Below are 15,409 nucleotides of genomic sequence, written 5' to 3' on the forward strand. Positions count from 1 at the left end.
CAAAAAAACATATATACACATACTATAGTGCGATGTTGTAGTACACTATATTACAAGACTAGAATCAAGCACAGTTTAGGAAAAAATCTCTTCTCAACATACTTACTGTGCTAGACAATAACATACTTACGAATTTAATCAACATCTTCTTTCTTGCTCTTATTCTTCTTCGAGAGGAAGGAGTAGGAGAAGGTAATACCTAATCTAAAATAAAAGAATATGCCAATTCTACAGTATTTATTCACATCTTGTATGTACTAGTTTTATCATGAATGATTTTACTTGTAGTGATGTTTGCATACTTTTGCTTTCTCGATGTAATTCTTGTATGCACATGCTTTTACGCATCAGTAAAACTAATAACACAAGATTTGTTCTCTATGCCGTGATATATAATGAAAATAGAACGTTGATTTAGTTCTTCTATTTCTAAATCAGTTAGCATGCTAAATCTATTAGGTAAAAAAACTTGAAAGTCTTCGCAGACACATAAAATCCTTTCTCCAAATTTCGTTTTTAATCTTCGTAGTGAAATTACTTTAAATTGCTCATTTAGCGGTAGACTTGTTAACGGCTTGGTAGTTGGAGTTGAAATATGACCTAGCTGGTTAATCTTCTCCATGGTTTTTCTAAAAAGAATAAATGTAGCGTTAGCACTTGCATCACACATAGTAATAATAGGATATAAAAGGGTAAGTGTGCTAGCCTAGAGTTACGATGTTCGGAAGAAAGCAAGTTTCAACCTATAGAGGTCAGACATGGCTGTGAGTTTGAAATTATAAGATTAACCTCTTCTACAGCATGAAAGATTGAAGAGAATAACTATTTATCTATAGACTAAAGTTGCTATGTTCGGAAGAAAGCAAGTTTCAACCTATAGAGGTTAGACATGGCTGTGAGTTTGAAATTATAAGATTAACCTCTTCTACAGCGTGAAAGATTGAAGAGAATAACTATTTATCTATAGACTAAAGTTGCTATGTTCGGAAGAAACCAAGTTTGAACCTGTACAGGTCAGACATTGCTGTGAGTTTGAAATTATAAGATTAACCTCATCTACAGCAAGAAAGATTGAAAGAGAACAACTATTTATCAATACTCTAAAGTTACGATGTTCGGAAGAAACCAAGTTTCAACCTGTTGAGGATAGACATAGCTACGTGTGCGTGTTTGAAATTATACCCCGTCTATAGTATGTAGATTAAAGAGAACAACTATTTATGATTAGCTTAAAGTTACGATGTTTTAGATGAAACCAAGTTTCAGCCTGTTGAGGACAGACATAGCTATGTGCGCGTGTTTGAAATTATACCTCGTCTATAGTATGTGGATTAAAGAGAACAACTATTTATCAATTGCTTAAAGTTACGATGTTCGGAAGAAACCAAGTTTAAGCCTGTTGAGGATAGACATAGCTACGTGTGCGTGTTTGAAATTATACCACGGCTATAGTATGTAGATTAAAGAGAAAAATTATTTATGATTTGCTTAAAGTTACGATGTTTTAGAAGAAACCAAGTTTCAGCCTGTTGAGGGTAGACATAGCTATGTGCATGTGTTTGAAGTTATACCACGTCTATAGCGCGAGGATTAAAGAGAACAACTATTTATCAATAGACTAAAGTTACGATGTTCGGAAGAAACCAACTTTCAACCTGTTGAGGGCAGACATAGCTATGTGTGCGTGTTTGAAATTATACTACGTCTATAGTATGTAGATTAAAGAGAACAACTATTTATCAATAGACTAAAGTTACGATGTTCGGAAGAAACCAAGTTTCAACCTGTTGAGGGCAGGCATAGCTATGTACGCGTGTTTGAAATTATACCACGTCTATAGTATGTAGATTAAAGAGAACAACTATTTATGATTAGCTTAAAGTTACAGAAGAAACCAAGTTTCAGCCCGTTGAGGATAGACATAGCTATGTGTACGTGTTTGAAATTATACCCCGTCTATAGTATGTTGATTAAAGAGAACAACTATTTATCAATTGCTTAAAGTTATGATGTTCGGAAGAAACCAAGTTTCAACCCGTTGAGGGCAGACATAGCTATGTGCATGTGTTTGAAATTATACCACCTCTATAGTATGTGGATTAAAGAGAACAACTATTTATCAATTGCTTAAAGTTACGATGTTTTAGAAGAAACCAAGTTTCAGCCTGTTGAGGATAGACATAGCTACGTGTGCGTGTTTGAAATTATACCACGGCTATAGTATGTAGATTAAAGAGAAAAATTATTTATGATTTGCTTAAAGTTACGATGTTTTAGAAGAAACCAAGTTTCAGCCTGTTGAGGGTAGACATAGCTATGTGCATGTGTTTGAAATTATACCACGTCTATAGCGCGAGGATTAAAGAGAACAACTATTTATCAATAGACTAAAGTTACGATGTTCGGAAGAAACCAAGTTTAAGCCTGTTGAGGATAGACATAGCTACGTGTGCGTGTTTGAAACTATACCACGTCTATAGTATGAGGATTGAAGAGAACAACTATTTATGATTAGCTTAAAGTTACGATGTTCGGAAGAAACCAAATTTCAACCTGTTGAGGGCAGACATAGCTATGTGTGCGTGTTTGAAATTATACTACGTCTATAGTATGTAGATTAAAGAGAACAACTATTTATGATTAGCTTAAAGTTACAGAAGAAACCAAGTTTAAGCCTGTTGAGGACGGACATAGCTATGTGTGTGTGTGTTTGAAATTATACCACGTCTATAGTATGTAGATTAAAGAGAACAACTATTTATGATTAGCTTAAAGTTACAGAAGAAACCAAGTTTCAGCCTGTTGAGGACGGACATAGCTATGTGCACGTGTTTGAAATTATACCACGTCTATAGTATGTAGATTAAAGAGAACAACTATTTATGATTAGCTTAAAGTTACAGAAGAAACCAAGTTTCAGCCTGTTGAGGACGGACATAGCTATGTGCACGTGTTTGAAATTATACCACGTCTATAGTATGTAGATTAAAGAGAACAACTATTTATGATTAGCTTAAAGTTACAGAAGAAACCAAGTTTAAGCCTGTTGAGGACAGACATAGCTATGTGTGTGTGTTTGAAATTATACCACGTCTATAGTATGTAGATTAAAGAGAACAATTATTTATGAATAGCTTAAAGTTATAGAAGAAACCAAGTTTAAGCCTGTTGAGGGCAGACATAGCTATGTACGCACCTCGTCTATAGTATGTAGATTAAAGAGAACAACTATTTATGATTAGCTTAAAGTTACGATGTTCGGAAGAAACCAACTTTCAGCCCGTTGAGGGCAGACATAGCTATGTGTACGTGTTTGAAATCATACCACGTCTATAGTATGTTGATTAAAGAGAACAACTATTTATGATTAGCTTAAAGTTACGATGTTCGGAAGAAACCAAGTTTAAGCCTGTTGAGGACGGACATAGCTATGTGTGCGTGTTTGAAATTATACCACGTCTATAGTATGTAGGTTGAAGAGAACAATTATTTATGAATAGCTTAAAGTTATAGAAGAAACCAAGTTTAAGCCTGTTGAGGGCAGACATAGCTATGTACGCACCTCGTCTATAGTATGTAGATTAAAGAGAACAACTATTTATCAATAGACTAAAGTTACGATGTTTTAGAAGAAACCAAGTTTCAACGAATAGAGGTCAGACATACCTTAAAATCTTCGCGCTGCAAACTGTTACTCGGATGTATAAAATGCGTGCGTTCAAGCCTGAAACTCGAATGATAATATTCTGGTCGTACCTAAAAAAAAAGAAGAAACATATATGAATGTAGTGTAGGGTGCATCATCTAACCTAATTATCTTTACAACTCAAAGTTCGAAAACATACCTTAAAAATGCACGTGCTGCAGACTGTTACTCGGATGAATAAAATTGCGTACTTTCGAACGGTACCTAAAAAAGAACAAACATATATGAATGTAGATGTCTAGCGTAGAAGTTGCTTTGCAAATAAAAAAAGTAACTAACAGTTCTAGCTTACCTTAAGATAAAGGCTGAAGAATAATATTCACAGCAGACGGGAGATGTGTGTGTACGTAATAAACGCATACAGAGAACTGTGAGCACTTCGCGCAGACTGCAGCGGCTAAATATTCTGCTTGTTACCAACCGGATGTGAAAAAATCGCTGACAAACTGCGGGTACAGTCGGGACGAATGCAAACAAGAGCTCCTACCTGCAGGCTGACGTATTCGAACCTCCTGTTGATGCCGAGGTGTCAGAATTTAAGAGTTCGAGCCTTGGAAAGTTAGCGTGTGATCCTCGACTTCTCGAGGGTACATACGCGGTATTCCTTACCTGTAGGTATTGAGCTAAAGTTAGATCATGTAATGACGATCGCGCAGACCCCTCGCCTAGCATTTACGGCTTCTAGTTCGAACCCGCTATCTTCTGAAGTAGCGAGAATGATTGGAGAGTGTTGAGGGTGATTCATTCGTCGGATGGAGGCGTTAAGCTATGCGCAGGCTTCTTCTAGTCGGGGTACGCGATTCAAATCCTGGTAACTTATGCCGTCGGGAAGGGCATCTAGCTAGATCATGTTATGACGATCGCGCAAGTCCCTCACCTAGCATTTACGGCTTCCAGTTCGAACCCGCTATCTTCCGAAGTAGCGAGAATGATTGAAGAGTGTTTGAGTGTGATTCATTTGTTGGATGGAGGCGTTAAGCTGCCTTCTTCGGTAGGAGTAGGCTATGTCGGGATATCGATTTAAAATCCTAGTCAGGAAGGGCAGCCGGTCGTATAAAACTATGGTGTGAGGCGGGGCGTGCAAAAAAAAGCTAGCAATAAGTAAGGGCTGTTGATGGGGACGTTAAACCTTGTGCAGACTCCTTCGAAAATGATTTTTTGAGTACAAGAGTGTTGATGCTGATTCATTTGTCGGATGGAGGCAATAAGCCTTGTGCAGGCTTCTTCAGTGGAGTAGGCTATGTATCGGTACCGGGATATCTAGTTATAAAACCCGCTACAACAAATTTATCACGTATACTGCGATTTAAAATCCTAGTCAGGAAGGGCAGCCGGTCGTATAGTGTGGGGCGGGGTGTGCAAAAAAGCCAGCATTAAGTAAGGGCTGTCGATAGGAGGCGTTAAACCATGTGCAAGCTCCTTCACCAGGAGAAGCCTACATGCCGGTACCGTGCAGGTTCTTTCGATAGGAGTAGGCACTGTGTGTGTTTTAACCTCTCAGTACAATCATGATATTTTACGTTAGGAACTTACATAGGCTAAATGCTACACATTCCGTGGCAGAGCCAGGAATCGAACTCGGACCTCCGAGGGTAGCAGCTAACTACTACACCACAGAGGAGGACTATTTCAGAATATTTTACAACCTTAATTAGTACTGTGTTTTAAGAGCTTGAATGGTACTCAGCTAAGAAGACGTTCGCGAGTTACAAGCTGCTTATCAGTGTCCTCGCTCAAGGTCGAGCCGGAAGATACGTGTACAATTTCAGCTAACACGCGCATTCCACACAACTCGCTCAGAATGACTGTGCCGATACTTCGAGGACTGTAGAACAAATCTATAGCCTACAGTATGCATGCCTCTCACCCAGTAGTCTCGGGTTCGATTCTCTTGGGAATAAAAATGTGTTTAAATCACATGAATGTGTTGAGTTGTCCTTCCTGATGCAAAACTAGCAGTATCTAACCTCATACACTATAGTTTTACGACCGGTTGCCCTTCCTGACAACTCGGATTAAGAATCTGTTTTACAACGTCTAACACGGGAATCGGGGATTTACAGCTAGATCCACTTCTTAGATTTTAAATCACGAACTATTGTTTTACGGCCGGATGCCCTTCCTGACGCAAGTTCCCAACAAGAGCACGTGGAATTTGCCGTCACCCGGCAGCACGGTGATTAAAGATGGCAGATGTCACCTGTCAAAAAGCACATAGGTTTGTAAAGCACGTGTAATTTGCCGTCACTACATAGAGGGCAGCACGGTGATTAAAGATGGCGGATGACAGCTGTCAAAAAAGCACATGGGTTTGTAAAGCACGTGGAATTTGCCCTCACCACATAGAGGGCAGCACTGTTCTCTCTGGATTAAAGATGGCGGATGACAGCTGTCAAAAAAAAACATGGGTTTGTAAAGCACGTGGAATTTGCCGTCACCACATAGAGGGCAGCACTGTTCTCTCTGGATTAAAGATGGCGGATGACAGCTGTCAAAAAAGCACATGGGTTTGTAAAGCACGTGGAATTTGCCGTCACCACATAGAGGGCAGCGCGGTGATTAAAGATGGCGGATGACAGCTGTCAAAAAAGCACATAGCTTTGTTTCCAAACAAGAGCACGTGGAATTTGCCGTCACCACATAGAGGGCAGCGCGGTGATTAAAGATGGCGGATGACAGCTGCACATGGCTTTGTTTCCAAACAAGAGCACGTGGAATTTACCGTCACCACATAGAGGGCAGCACTCTTCTCTCTGGATTAAAGATGGCGGATGACAGCTGTCAGAAAAGCATATAGGTTTGGAAAGCACGTGGAATTTACCGCCACCACATAGAGGGCAGCACTGTTCTCTCTGGATTAAAGATGGCGGATGACAGCTGTCAGAAAAGCATATAGGTTTGTAAAGCACGTGGAATTTCCCGCCGCCACAAAGAGGGGTAGCGCTGTGCTCAAAGATGGCTGCTGTCACGTGGAATTGTCTGCCACCACATAGAGGGCGGCACTGAGGTTTGCGATGCAAGATGGCGGATGACGTACCACATTTCAAAGGTAAGATGGCGGATGACAGCTGACAAAAAAGCACATGGGTTTGTTTCTACGTGGAATTTGCCGTCACCACATAGAGGGCAGCACTGTTCTCTCTGGATTAAAGATGGCGGATGACAGCTGTCAAAAAAAGCACGTGAGTATGTTTTCAAACAAGAGCACGTGGAATTTTTCAATTTGCCGCCACCACATAGAGGGCAGCACTGTTCTCTCTGGATTAAAGATGGTGGATGACAGCTGTCAAAAAAGCACGTGAGTATGTTTTCAAACAAGAGCACGTGGAATTTTTCAATTTGCCGCCACCACATAGAGGGCAGCACTGTTCTCTCTGGATTAAAGATGGCGGATGACAGCTGTCAAAAAAGCACGTGAGTATGTTTTCAAACAAGAGCACGTGGAATTTTTCAATTTGCCGCCACCACATAGAGGGCAGCACTGTTCTCTCTGGATTAAAGATGGCGGATGACAGCTAACGAAATTGCCCGCATGATAGCAGCACAGTGCTCTATTGATTAAAGATGGCGGATGACAGCTGTCAAAAAAAGCACGTAGCTTTGTTTCCCAACAAGAGCACATAGAATTTTTCAAATTGCCGCCACCACATTTCAAAGGTATCTAGCTAAAGAGTACAGCACTGTGCTCTGTTGATTAAAGATGGTGGATGGTAGCTGTCAAAAAAGCACGTGAGTTTGTTTCCAAACAAGAGCACGTGGAATTTTTCAATTTGCCGCCACCACATAGAGGGCAGCACGGTGCTCTCTTGATTAAAGATGGCTGCTGTCACGTGGAATTGTCTGCTACCACAGGTATCTAGCTAAAGAGGGCAGCACTGAGGTTTGCGATGCAATATGGCTGCTGTCAAAAAGCATTTTTCAAATTATCCGCCACCACATTTCAAAGGTAAGTAGCTAAAGAGGGCAGCACTGTGCTCTATGGATTAAAGATGGCGGATGACGGCTGTCAAAAAACACGTGGCTTTGTTTACCTCGCGCTAGTTAGGTTAAGTTGGTAGCACTAAGGTTTAGACCCGTCAAGATGGCAGCACTGCCGATGACAGGTGACGAAAGAGGGCAGCACGGTGCTCAAAGATGGCGGATGGCAGCTGTCAAAAAGCATGTGGCTGTCAAAAAGCACGTGGCTTTGTTTACCTCTCGCTAGTTAGGTTAAGTTGGTACCACCGAGGTTTATTCCCGTCAAGATGGCAGTACTGAGGTTAGCGATGCGTTGTTGTCTGTCAAAAAGCACGTGGCTTTGTTTACAAATCTGTCAAAAAGCACGTGGCTGTCAAAAAACACGTGGCTTTGTTTACCTCATGCTAGTTAGGTTAAGTTGGCACTACTGAGGTTTAGGCCCGTCATGATGGCAGTACTGAGGTTTGCGATGCGTTGTTGTCTGTCAAAAAAGCACGTGGCTTTGTTTACAAATCTGTCAAAAAGCACGTGGCTGTCAAAAAACACGTGGCTTTGTTTATCTCGAGCTAGTTAGGTTAAGTTGGCACTACTGAGGTTTAGGCCCGTCAAGATGGCAGTACTGAGGTTAGCGATGCGTTGTTGTCGATGTCAGCTGTCAAAAAGCACGTGGCTTTGTTTACAAATTCAAATTTCGCGCTAGTTAGGTTAAGTTGGCAGCACTGGAAGAGGCCTCTGGCTGAGGTGGAGGTGGCCACTGGGAGGCCTCTGGCTGAGGTGGAGGTGGCCACTGGGAGCCGGAGGTGGCGGTGGCCGCCGAACTCTCCCATTATACTACTCGTACGGTTCGGTACATATTCACGAGGAAGACTTGACACGTTAAAAGCCCAAAAGCATAAATCATGTCTATCATAATATTCTACCTCATATTCCTTAAACTTAATACTGCGGTGAAAGAAGCGCTGCTGTAAGGTATGAAACCTACATGCAGCATGCTATTCAGATCTGTTTTGACCAACAGAAGCAATTTGCTGATGTCAGAACATGTGAGTCATTTCCGAAAATAATTGGTTTGAGCTACCAAACGTTGAATTTTACAATCTTGTACATTTTTACCGCAAACCATTCACTCTTAGTTCCTGCGATCCTGCTCATATTCCTTCTACCTCCTTCTGGATAAATATATTGGTTTACCTTTTCCAGGCTCAACAAAACTAAATCGATCCAATTAAAAGCAAAGCATTAAACTCGCAGTGAGGAAACAATTTTTAAACTAGCATACACAAATTTTGTTGATATTTTCGAATTTCCCAACCTCCTAAACCCTACACTGTTATTTTGGAGCATACAATTTTTCCGAAAGGAGAACCACTGGAACTATTACACAAAAAGAACTTTCTAGTACAGACAAGCGAAAGTTTATGACAAACAGCTCGGAAAGTGCCACACAGTATCCTTGAAAGGTACACAGGAGGCCATAGCACAGTGCGTGAGAGAGAAAATCAGCAGTCATTTTCCAAGGATTCAATAGACTGAGGGTTCTTTGGCCTAAACTAGTGCAATGAACCCTTCACTTTGGACACTCCTATAGCCTGGACACCCCTTTTGATTGGACATATTATACTGAATGTATCGTCTATTTTATTGTACATTTACATGTTAAACATCCTCTGTGCATTAGACACCTCTTAACTCTGGACATTGGACAGCCATTAAATGGCAGTTTGGACTGGTTCAATACTATTTTGTTTTGCTATTTTGTGGAAGCAATTTTAACACTGTCATTGGAAATGACGCCTGTCCAAAACCACTTAAAAGGCAATAATGATAAGACAGAGCGTGTTCGTGTAGCTCGGCTGATAAGCGTAACAATGCAATGGTCCTCGACGCAATTTGCTGGATCCGTGATGCTTGGATGGAAGTGGCTAAGGAAACAATAGTGAAATGTGTTAACTGAAGAACTGAGATGTTTCCCTGAACTCCTTCGCAGTGAATTGTGAGGCGTTGGAGTTTTGAGTGATTTGGATAATGTGTTGGAAGGCCGTGATGTTATTCCTAGGACAACTGATAGATTGTTACAAATTGTGATTTCTTCAGAAGAAATATTGTCTTGAAAAGAAGAAGAAGAAACAGTTTTTGTCGATAAGGAGCCACCTATTCCTCAAAAAGCTGTCATTGGAACGTTATGCGTTTGTGTATAACCAACCAAAAATTATTGACACTGTATTTGAAATACGTAGGAAAATTGAGTCAGAATGAGCACGTACAAAAGTGGACAAATAAACCGGGACTGATTTTTTCGCTAAGGACCTAGGAGCATAGGCGGATAAAAACTATGAAATTTAAAAGGGGAAGAAAAGTGGCAACACATGGCGTCTTCTGTAACGGAAATGAACAACTCGAGATCGTGTCATCATTTAAATACATGGGTATCACACTGCAGACTACAGGCGCAACCTTCACACTGGACGCAAAAGAAAAAGCGACGGCAGCAACCAAAGCAATATACGAGATTCCCAAGCCGCAGAACCTCTCGATGAGCACTGCAATGGCACTATTCAAGTCTCAAGTTACCCTGGTAGTTACATATGGGATACAATTAATATGGCACAAACTAACTGTTGCAAACATGAAGAGAATAGAAAATACAAAGGCCAGGTACTTGAACAGGGTCCTACAGAACTTAAAATTTACAGAGAATCGAATGGCACACATAATGGCAGACGAAACATTCTTTCTGGAAGACATCAAACAAACATTCGGACTACCAGACACCGCCGCATGGACTGCTGTCATTGAAAAAAGCCTAGCAGGCACCCGAAGGTTTCTACTAAACAGGAAGAACAATGAATGGAAGGGCCCAAACTACAAACAACGCCATGTATACACACACTTTGCTGTCCACGGATTACACGGGAAAATATGCCTAACCACCAGATTCCACGCCCTAGACGAAGAATATATCTGCCGTCTCTGCGGCAGAACCTGTCCTAGGTACCACCTGATGAACTGTACTAAACAAACACAACGCATCAGTACACTTGGTAAGGACGGGTAAAAACGAAGTAATGTGCCAAAAGAAAAATAATGACAAATTGTAACCTTTAACATATATGTATACATTGTGTTTAATTTCAATAAAAGAATTAAAGGGTAAATACTGTACAGTACAATATACAAAATAAAACATAAGGAAATATTGTAGTGCTTCTTTAAAAACGTTTTAGTAAGCATGAACATCAGTGTACTGTACATCCAAAGATCCAATGTTTTCATTATGTATGTACAGTACACACTAGCTCAGAGTTTTTCCTTTCCTGCACTGTACTTTTGAAATACTGTGCATCCACCCTATAGTTTGGACACCCCGCTATGCAGGATGTATCCGAGATGATGTTACAAACTTTGATCAGTTTAAGATAAGGAAACGATCGAGTCAAATGTTAAGCAAAATTCTACTCATTTCTGCAGAAGATTCACAATTTGCTCCATTTACAACAAATGTCAATGCAGGCATGGCATAGTCGCACAGAGTTCTGTCATAGCAGTGTCGTTTGAACAGCGTTGCAGCCAGCGCGAATTCTTGCCGAGAGGTCCTCTTCAGTCTCGACAGGTGTCACATACACAAGGTTTTTCACATGACCCCACAAGAAGAAATTAAATGGGGTGACATCAGGTGAACAAGCGGGCCACGAAACTGGGCCTCCTCTTCCTATCCAGTTTGCAGGGTTCAAACCCGACTGAGGTCGGTGGCTTTTAAGGGGGGTTTAAAGTTAACAACCCCATGTCGTTGGCTTCCGGCACGTTAAAGAACTACTGAGGGATGAAATTCCGACACCCCGGCGTCTGTTAAGAACGGACGGATGTTAAACAACTTGGATTATTAAGAAGTTTTGACTCGGACTTTAACGTACTACAGTTCCTCATCTCAAATTGTTGTCCTGCATCATCCATGAAAGTTTGTAGCATCATTACGGATACACCCTGCATTGGGCACATATTTAACGAACGGTGGGTGTCCAACTTAGATGGGTGTAACTGTATCTACTGTACATTGTTTACTTCAATGTCGTCATGGTGAAATTGTAGGGTAGAGGGTGGTTGCCCAATCAGCTCTACCACCTCTGTAGAGGTTATTAAAGAGTTTTTAATGTCGCAAGCCTTCCATGGGCAATTTGTGAAGTAAATTGAGCGATAAGGAGCAATAAACAGTACAATATGAGTTCTATTGACTTTTGCGAGGTTCTTAAACTTAATGGCACTTAAAACACCTTCACCATGGCGACACTGAAGTAAACAAACTAGAACAAATATACAATGCACTAAGAGTCTTATAAATTAATGTGAACTTCTTGAGATGAAATTGGACTTTTAAGTAGGTGAAAGAGAAAATTTAGGCACTGCAGTTGAGTTTTTTTTTTTTTTTTGGCAGAGTCATAGAAGTGTCAAAAATTCTGGTTATCGTGATACGACGTTTCTATTTAAGACACTATTTCACTTATCTCGGGAAAAAAACCAGATAAGCAATTCTTTCGTTTTTCCATTTTTTCAGTAACCTACTGAGGTCAATGCTCTCTATATTTTCACACTAACAAGATAAGTCATTTCGTCATAGTATTGAAGAAACAGACAACATTTACTTCCAGATTATTAAAAAATACTGTACAAAACAGTCACGGATAAGAACCAGATAAGTTGAATTGTCGTGTTAATATTCTGAATATCTATACATATGTCCGGCTCTATGGCTAAATGATGAGCGTGCTGGTCTTTGGTCACAGGGGTCCCGCGTTCGATTCCCGGCAGGGTCGGGAATTTTAACCATCATTGATTAATTCCGCTGACACGGGGGCTGGTTGTATGTGTCGTCTTCATCATCAATTCATCCTTATCACGACGTGCAGGTCGTCTACAGTCGTCAAATCAAAAGACCTGTACCTGACGAGCCGAAGTCCTTGGACACATCCCGGCACTAAAAGCCACACGCCATTTAACTCTATGCATAAAATAAGAGTAATGCCTGTACATTGCTCAGAATTTAAAAAAAATGGTATTTCTTTAGTGGTCGCGTCCACAGTAACAATGAAATTTACTTTTTAATTTTCCATAGTGCCTGTCTGTCTATCTATCTATCTCTATGTATGTATGTATGTATGTATGTATGTATGTATGTATGTATGTATGTATGTATGTACGCGCATCACGAGAAAACGGCTGAAGGGAATTTAATGGAAATTGATATGTAAAATGGGGGAGTGAGTCACTAAAATATAGGCCATTTTTACTCACGCTGAGTGAAATTGTAGTTTAGGGGAAGGCCTAAAACTTAAATCTCAAATATTTGTTATTAGTGGTCCCATCGATAAATACTACATAACTAAAGTTATGTAGAATTACATTTTCGATCATGTATGTCTTGTGCATTTTTAACGTACCGGCTATAATAACAGAGATAAACATGAATTTTGATTTTTGTTGCTAAGTCCATAATTAACCGAGCCATAACAATAAGGAAATACAGTCTACGCTATAAACAATAAATAATGTTATCAACCCTGGTTGAAATGGTAGTCTTATGACAGGCGCCTAAAATTTTAATTTTAATTATTTTATTGGTCCTATGAAAAAGTACTACATAACTTAAGTCATAGAAAATACAATTTCCGATCATTTATGTCTTATTCTGTTTTACCGTACCGACTATGATGACATTCGTAGTGGTGGCGATTATTGTTTTAAGAGGAAATAGGCAACCATCCCCTATATATAACACTAATTAGAGAGGAAAAATGAACAGGGTCTGACATTCGAAAGAAATAATGACTCACTTTACATTTGATGCCCTAATATTACAGAGTCGGAGGAAAACTAAATATGAAGGCCTATAATATCGAAAGCTCATAAAATTGGTCAACATTACATTGACCATTGTTTGTTGTGATATGTTTTGTGTCTTCTGCTGCCTCTAATCTCCGATAGATGGGGTTACTGCTGCATACCGAGTTTAACCTCCTGCTTGAATATTGGCGGTAAGTAGCTGGGGAGTTAGATTACTCTCTTCTTTAGCATGCCATTTCTCTGGTTCATGAATTTTCTAATATTACGGGTATGTAACACACTGGTTCATCATAGTACTCCAGCTATTCGATCCCTTCTCTGAGTTATGAGCGGTGTGCACACTTAACGAAATATTGGGAGAGGAGTGTTCACGACTGTCTGCAACCTGGTCATTCCAACTCTGGAACTTTGGACTGTTAGATCGGCACCGTAGTACTTTTCGTTAAAAGTGAGAAAGTGTGCAGTTTTTTTTTAATTTGATCAAGAATTTCATATGATAACATTGCTCTAAATCGCAACCTTCCTACTGACGTCATTGTAATGAGATCTATGTTGACTTCAGTTGGGAAAACCTTTAAGACTGTCTTTCTGAAGATGTAAAAAGCCATGTGGAGAGTGAGCGTCTACCATTATAATGAAAACTCCCCGACTTGATTGTGACTGATAGTAAGCAAGAGGGCCCTGCCATTACACTGAAAATTCCCTAACCCAGTCTTCTCATGAGAAAAGACGTATGATGACTCCCCGTCACGTTTCTGGGGTAACGTCAAGAGCCATGCAATTTAATGCAATCTTACTCACGCGTACTGTACACTACTTACGAGAATTACATAGATAGTGTAGAATTCTGTAGCGAAGCATGGGTACATCAGTTAGCTGTTAATAAAAGTGGCTTCACTGGGCGAGTTGGCCGTGCGGTTAGAGGCGCGCGGCTGTGAGTTTGCATCCGGGAGATAGTGGGTTCAAATCCCACTGTCGGCAGCCCTGAAGATGGTTTTCCGTGTTTTCCCATTTTCACACCAGGCAAATGCTGGGACTGTTCCTTAATCAAGGCCACGGTCTCTTCCTTCCACCTCCTAGGCCTTTCCCCTCCCATCGTCGTCATAAGACCTATCTGTGTCGGTGCGACGTAAAGCCACTATCAAAATAATAAAAAAATAAATGTGGCTTCAATCAGGTAAGTCGGTTTGTCTTACGTGTAATACATTTTCTGTGGTATGTGGACGTGGACATTATTATCTTGTAAATGAATTATTAGTACTGAATTTACACACATGCTTTTGTTAAAGAGAGTTGTTAAATCTGGTTAACAATACACAAATGTGACTTTTTCGACTGATCCACATCTAAAAATAATTTTAGTGGACAATCATTCTCCTTGTCGGACTCCTGTTTTAACATCAAATGGTTCAAACAATTCCTCTATGAATTTAACCTCTGAAGTGGTGTTAGTATTTACATGAATAATCCCCTTGTTTCCCTCTGTCCACTTTGAATTCTTTCAGTACACGGTCTGTTTATCAGGTCATATGCCTTTCTGAAGTCCACAAAAGTAATCACCGTTTGACTGCTTTTACGAATTTGTAGGGTGGTCTTGCTGTTAAGAATCCGTTTATTATTATTATTATCATTATTATTATTATTATTATTATTCATCTGTTTACCCTCCAGGTTCGGCGTTTCCCTCGGACTCAGCGAGGGATCCCACCTCTACCGCCTCAAGGGCAGTGTCCTGGAGCTTCAGACTGTTGGTCGGGGGATACAACTGGGGAGTATGACCAGTACCTCGCCCAGGCGGCCTCACCTGCTATGGTGAACAGGGGCCTTGGAGGGAGATGGGAAGATTGGAAGGGATAGGCAAGGATGAGGGAAGGAAGCGGCCGTGGCCTTAAGTTAGGTACCATCCCGGCA

Source organism: Anabrus simplex, chromosome 6, assembly GCF_040414725.1.
Source record: "Anabrus simplex isolate iqAnaSimp1 chromosome 6, ASM4041472v1, whole genome shotgun sequence".
Lineage (NCBI taxonomy): Eukaryota > Metazoa > Arthropoda > Insecta > Orthoptera > Tettigoniidae > Anabrus > Anabrus simplex.